The following is a 6,879-nucleotide window of genomic DNA, read 5'->3' on the forward strand; positions in this document are numbered from 1 at the left end:
AAAAAAAAAAAAAAAAAAAAAGAATATTTCGATTTCCATTTTATTATCGGTACATATTCATGTTTGCAGTCTAATTGTTATTTTCAAACATCAAAGATGTTTATAAGCATCAGAATCATGAGCCATTTTTTTTGTGCTTTTTCTGCAATTTTTCTGCTTAATTTAGGAAAGTTGTAATCATTTTATTTTGTACAAAAAAAAAAAAATGCAAGCAGTATGCTTTGTCTGTTCTCGCAGGCATTTGTGCCAACTCTCTGGTGTGGCCGAGAAGTTCACAGGCAGTTGCTCCCAATCTGACCTGCTAAACACAAGAATGTGGAAGAAATCTATTCTCAACCAATCACTGCCAGGCATTCCCTTGGCTACTGTGAATGGTTCAGGGACAGACACATGACCTAAATTCATCCACTTGGGAAGCCTATGTCCTTTGTTTAGTTTGAGGTAGGAACAACTTCTGAAAGGAGATTGAATCTTATGACTCTAAATAAGGAACTTGCAGGAAAAACGTTGAGGGCTCTAACCAATACCCTGGCAAATCCACCAGTGTATCTCTGAAGTTTATGCTTAGTGATCCGGTGCATGTCAGCTACAGTGTTAAACTGAGCTTCCGTCCCCCTGAAAACAGTGAGTACTGTGTTCCCAAAAGTGTTTCAGTGCTATGTGTTTATTAATTGTCACAGATAGGATGAAGTCATAAAGTCTTAAGTGATTTGTCCCCGGTTTACAGAGACAACAAAGCACAGATGGGAACCAAGCCAACTGTACTAACCCTTGAAAAGACACTGAAACACAAGAATAACGTCAAAAGTTGCCTTGACAACTAAAGGTGGTGGGGCAATTAATCCCAGCAATCTAGAGGCAGAGACAAGTGGATCTCTGTGTGTTCCAGGCAGCCCAGGCTCTACAGTGAGCCTATGGGGAGGAGCCAGAGAGTTGGCTCAGCTGTTAGGCATACAAGCTGCTCTTTCAGAGGGTCTGAGTTCAGTTCTCAGCATCTGCATCAGTGGCTCATAACCACTGCCTGTGACTCCAGCTCCCTTATTATGCCCAAGGGAACCTGCATACGTGTGGTATGCATACATGTGACATGCGTGAACCTCCCCCACATGGACACATAAATAAAAATAAATTTTCTTTTCCCCAAACATAATATTTTTATTAATTTTGGAGGACTTTCATATATCACAGTCCCTTGCCATTCCTCCCAGGTCTACCCTCCCACCTTTGGGTCCCCACCCCACCGCCCAAAAATACTTGGGTTCAGTTCTCAGAACCCACGAGGTTCCACTCACAGCCATCCCCAACTCCAGTTTCAGAAGATCCAATGCTCCTTTCTAACCTCCATGCGTATCCCACATGATACACATACATTCATGAAGCCAAAACACACATACACAGAAATTAAATATGTCTAAAAAAATTAACTGTTTATCTGCTTGTGTGTGTGTGTGTGTGTGTGTGTGTGTGTGTGTGTGTGTTTACACATGAGTGGAAGCCAGAAGGCGGCATTGAATGTCTTCCTTTGAGGCAGGGTCTCTTCCTGAATCTGGGCTTCACATTATCTCAGCTAGGCTGGAAGGCAGCAAGTCCCAGAAATCGTCCTGTCTTCACTCCCCTCAGAGATAGGGTTCTTGGCACTTTCTTCTTTTTATTTTTTTATTTTTCTTTTTTGTTTTTTGGTTTTGTTTTTTGTTTTGTTTTTTTTTTAAGATGTATTTATTGAGCCGGGCGGTGGTGGTGCACGCCTTTAATCTCAGCACTTGGGAGGCTGAGGCAGGTGGATCTCTGAGTTCGAGGTCAGCCTGGTCTACAGAATGAGTTCCAGGACAGCCAGGGCTACACAGAGAAACCCTGTCTCGAAAAACAAAACAAAACAAAACAAAAAGATGTGTTTATTTATTATACATAAGTATACTCTAACTGTCTTTAGAAACCCCAGAACCTCTTCACAGATCACATTACAGATGGTTGTGAGCCACCATGTGGTTGCTGGGACTTGAACTCAGGACCTTGCTCTTACCCGCTGAGCCATCTTGCCAGCCCCTCTTTGCGTTTTCAAAGTTGTTCTGATTGTTATTTGAGTACTGGGACGCAAACTCCAGAACTCACACGCAGTGAGGGCTCTTAACTGCTGAACCACCTCATGCCTAAACGCAGCATCTTTTAAGGCCATGAAAAATTCCTGCAAATGTAGAAACTACATAACAGTGCACATTTGGTTTTGGTTTGGTTTGGTTTTTGGTTTTTTCAAGACAGGATTTCTCTGTATAGCCCTGGCTGTCCTGGAACTCACTTTGAGGACCAGGCTGGCCTTGAACTCAGAAATCCACCTGCCTCTCTGCCTCCCAAGTGCTGGGATTAAAGGCATGTGCCACCACTGCCCCACAACCGTGTGCATTTGTAATAACCATACAATATACACAGAGCAAGCCCTAATGTCAGTTATGAACTTTAGTTAACAATGTGTTAATATGAGTTTATCAGTTGGAACAAATTTATCACTTGATGCAAATTTTTTCTGGGAGAATTTCCAGAAGCTGAGAATGTTTCTGAGAATTCTGTCCTCTCTTCATTTTTTAAAGGGTTTATTTATTTATCTATGAGTGCCTGCCTATATGTTTATGTACCATGGACTGCCTGGGCCTGGTGCTTGCAGAGGTCAGAAGGGGGAGTCAGATCTCTTGGCACTGGAGTTATAGTTGTAAACCAGCATGTGGATGCTGAGAAATAAATCCAGTTTGTCTGCAAGAGCAACAAGTGCTCTTAATCACTTAACCATTTTATTTTGGTATTTGGTAGAAATGACTTAGGCATACATCCTGGTTTGTCAAAATACTAACTCAAAAGTTGAGATTTAGCCGGGCAGTGGTGGTGCATGACTTTAATCCCAGCACTTGGAAAGCAGAGGCAGGTGGATTTCTGAGTTCGAGGCCAGCCTGGTCTACAGTGTGGGTTCCAGGACAGCCAGGGCTACACAGAGAAACCGTGCCTCAAAAAACAAAAACAAAAACAAAAAAAGAAAAACCAAAAATAAATAAATAAGTTGAGATTTAGGCAGGCAGAATGTTAATCCAACTATTCCACCTAAAAACAGAGCAACAATAAAGACTTGAGACTTAGCCAGATGTGCTGTAACAGCCTTAAAATCCAAGCACTGGGGAGGCAGAGTGTTGTTGCTAATCAATACCCTTAGTTGCCACTTACTACCTAGTCCAGAGGGTGGTGTTTGTTCCTCTCCTGTTTCTGGGATTGGGGTTCACTTCTCCCCCAACCACCAAGACCTAAGGTTTTCAAATGTACTTTCAAATGCAAACCTAAGAAAAAATTTCCTTATCCCAAGCATACTTTATTCTCTACCTATAATGTGTGTGTGTGTGTGTGTGTGTGTGTGTGTGTGTGTTTCAGCATCTTGTCAAGTCCAGGCATGTACTACATCCAGGACAGCTCCAGAGAGGCACCTCCCCCTCACCCCCATACTCCAATCTCCTGTCATAAACACAGACCTGCTCCTTCTGATCTATCCACAGACTGTTCCACAGGCCCTGGACAGCAAGAACACAGCCAGTTCTCCTAAGACTGGACCAACATCCCCATACCCATTTTCCTAGGTTCCCCAGAGACACGTTGCCCCCAAATCAGCAGGAAGTAAAAATAACAAGAACCCTATTTCTATTCCACCATCACATCTTTCTAATTTTTTCCTTTTTTTTTAAATTAAACCAAAATGGGGGAATGTTGGCAGTTAGTCTAGGCTCTGCCACACGGTTACCTGGCAACAGCCAGGTGTGCCTGACTCACTATAAAAGTGGCGGCTTGCCCCCCTCCTCTCTCTCTTGCCTTCTTGCTCTTGCTCTGTCATCCTCTTGTCCCTCTCTCACTCCAGTCCCCTCCCCCTCCCTCTTCACGTGCTCATGACTGACCTCTTTATCTCTCTCTCTCTCTCTCTCTCTCTCTCTCTCTCTCTCTCTCTCTCTCTCTCTCTCTCTCTCTCTCTCTCTCTCTCCCTCCCCCCCCTCTCTCTGCCTTTCTTTGTCTCTACTCCCCTCCCCAAACCCTGAATAGTGGCTGGTCTTAGGGGGAAGGGATGCCTCAGCATGAATCAGCAGAGGAACCCGCTTCCCTCACACCTGATTGCTTATCCACCAAACATAGTCCTTCTCTCTCTGTATATCTTTTTATAAAACACAACACAGAGTGGGATTGTTGAGTCTGAAACCCCTTTGAGGACAGTCTGATCTACACAGTGGTCCCCAAGATTCCTAGGGCTGCATCTGCATAGAAGAAAAAGGGAAAAAATGTACCAAGGCCTCTGCTGGTGGCGGGAAAAGGCCCAGCCCGATACTGCTCACACACCAAGGCAAATTAGCAACCACCAAATAAGACTTGGTGTTTAAGAAGGCCCAGATGCATAGGGGCATACAGGCTACAGGTAATAAAAGAGGGAATGACCATCATTCACTCAAAATGGGAAAGGTGTATCAGACGTTTAGTTAACAAAGTAAAATTAAAAGCACTTCTGACTTTCTGTTGTCTTATTTACCTTCCCTGTTACTGTGATGAAATACCAGGAGAGAAGCAATTCGGGGAGAATGGGTTTGTTTAAGCTCGCAGTTCAAGGTACAGTCAGTCCGTCACCGTGGAGAAGTGAGGGCAGTCACATTCCCAACCAGAGATGAGGCCACGCAGCTTCTCCACTCTTGATCCCCTTGCTGGGTTGTTCCTGCCCACAGCGGACCTGGGAGTCTTCCCACACGGACATATGTAATCTAGGTAACCCTCGCAGATATTCTCAGAGGTCCATCTCCCAAATGATTCTAACCTGAGTCGACAAAACTAACCAGCACATTTGAATTACCTGTAGACGTGTATCCTTACATTGCAAAGAACAGGGATTTCCTCCCAGTGGGAGGAGGGAGGAACTCTGAAACTGTGGTCTTAAAAACCTACAATACGGCATTTTACATGCAGCAAACACATTTCATGAAACCAGAAAGTAGTCATCTGACACCTAGGTATAGGGCGAAAAAAATAAAAAATATTATTTTGTATCTAGAGACCCTGTCTTTGTGTCCTTTTTTCATCTAGGGGCAGGGGGGGAGGGCTGGGGAGCCGGGTGTTGGGAAGTAGGGCCGATTAGAAGTTCCGCTGGGCTGGAAGAGTCTGTTCACCCTTGAATATTCCAAGAGTCCACAGCACATAATAGGTAACCAGGTCTATGTTTGCTGAAAGAGAAACGAGGCTGGAAAGCCCAGGGAGTTTAAGGTGTCTGAGACAGAAAGATCCCGGGACTTTGCCAATTCGAATGGAGGAGGAGGGCGCAGCAGAGACTGTTTTAAAGTTTCCCTGCGGAGCCTAACGAGCCAATATCGAGAGCTTGCTTCTAAAAAAAAAAACCCTCTGAGAAGCCGGACGCACCCTCCCCAAAGCAGGACTGTGGGGCGAAGAACCCCAAGTCAGAGCATCTCAAAAGAGTGGAAGCCTTGGCTGTGGCGCAGGCGCAGTGAGATTCCTGCCGGGGCGGCGGCGCGAGAGGGAGTGCGCAAGCGCACTCGGCATCGCCAGCCAAAGAACGCGAAGCCGCTGTGCGGCGGGTGGGGCTGCGATGAACAAATCACGTAAGGAGAGGGAGTGAGGACCCGGATCCTGTGGTGACCCAGTGGCCTAATGGATAAGGCATCAGCCTCCGGAGCTGGGGATTGTGGGTTCGAGTCCCATCTGGGTCGCACGGTTGTTTCTTTTGTTGAAACAAAACTCCATTGTTTCGTTTCTCTGCCTTCCTGTCGGAATCTGTTTATATTAATAATGAGGTGCTGCTAAATATTTAAAAAGTACGCACAGCTTCTAAGTAAGAAAATGTGTCCTTTAAGAGCATGCCTGTTCTTTTAAAAGAATTGTCTAACTTTGAGGTATAATTAACAAAAACTCTATGTATATATGTAGATTTTATTCGTTTTTTTTTCTTTCTCTCTCTTTTTTTTTTTTGGCTTTTCGAAACAGGGTTTCTCTGTGTAGCCCTGGCTGTCCTGGAACTCACCCTGTAGACCAGGCTGGCCTCGAAACTCAGAAATCCGCCTGCCTCTGCCTCCCAAGCGCTGAGATTAAAGGCGTGCGCCACCACCGCCCGGCATGTTTTTTTTGTTGTTGTTGTTGTTTTCTTCTTGAAACTGATTTTTACTTATTTTATTTTTTTCGCACTTCTGAGGCATAAATAAAAAATAAACTTGGCGTGGTGGCGTGTGCCTTTCATCCCAGCTACTCAGGGATGCATAGGTAGGCTTATCTCTGGGAGTTCAAGACCAGCCTGGTCTAAAAAGCTAGTTCCAGGGCTACACAGAGAGACAGCTCAAAAACAAACAAACAAAACACATTCACTACTACTACTACTACTACTACTACTACTACTACTACTACTTCTACTATTCACACACACACACACACACACACACACACAAAACCTAACCCAAACTGACCTTTTCACTTGGCGTTTCCAATAGGCATCTGTGTTCATAACACCCCCTTCCCATCCTGACCCCAGCCAGAGCTACACAGAGAAACCCTGTCTCAAATAAAAACAAACAAAAGGATTTATTTTTATGTGTACCACCTGTGTGCACTGCTTTTGGAAGTGAGAAGCAGGATTTCAGGAACTGATTTTCAGGTGGTTGTGAGCCAGTTGTGAGCTGCCATACAGGAGCTGGGAACTGAACCTGAATCCTCCTGAAGAGCAGCTGATCCTCTTAACCGCTAAGCCATCCTTCCAGCAGCACCAAATTCAAACCTTTTTTTATTTTTTATTTTATTTATTTTTTTATTTTGGTTTTTCGAGACAGGGTTTCTCTGTGTAGCCCTGGCTATCCTGGAACTCACTCTGTAAACCAG

The 6,879-nt window shown here is 44.6% G+C and overlaps 1 non-coding gene across 1 annotated transcript; it reads left to right on the forward strand.

Annotated features, from left to right (window-relative positions):
- Positions 1-5,650: 5,650 nt before the first annotated feature.
- Positions 5,651-5,723, forward strand: Trnar-ccg. Its single transcript has one exon. It is a non-coding gene; the product is annotated as a tRNA-Arg (tRNA).
- The last annotated feature ends 1,156 nt before the right edge of the window (positions 5,724-6,879 follow it).

The sequence above is a fragment of the Mastomys coucha genome, unplaced genomic scaffold, assembly GCF_008632895.1.
Source record: "Mastomys coucha isolate ucsf_1 unplaced genomic scaffold, UCSF_Mcou_1 pScaffold5, whole genome shotgun sequence".
NCBI classification, from domain to species: Eukaryota; Metazoa; Chordata; class Mammalia; order Rodentia; family Muridae; genus Mastomys; species Mastomys coucha.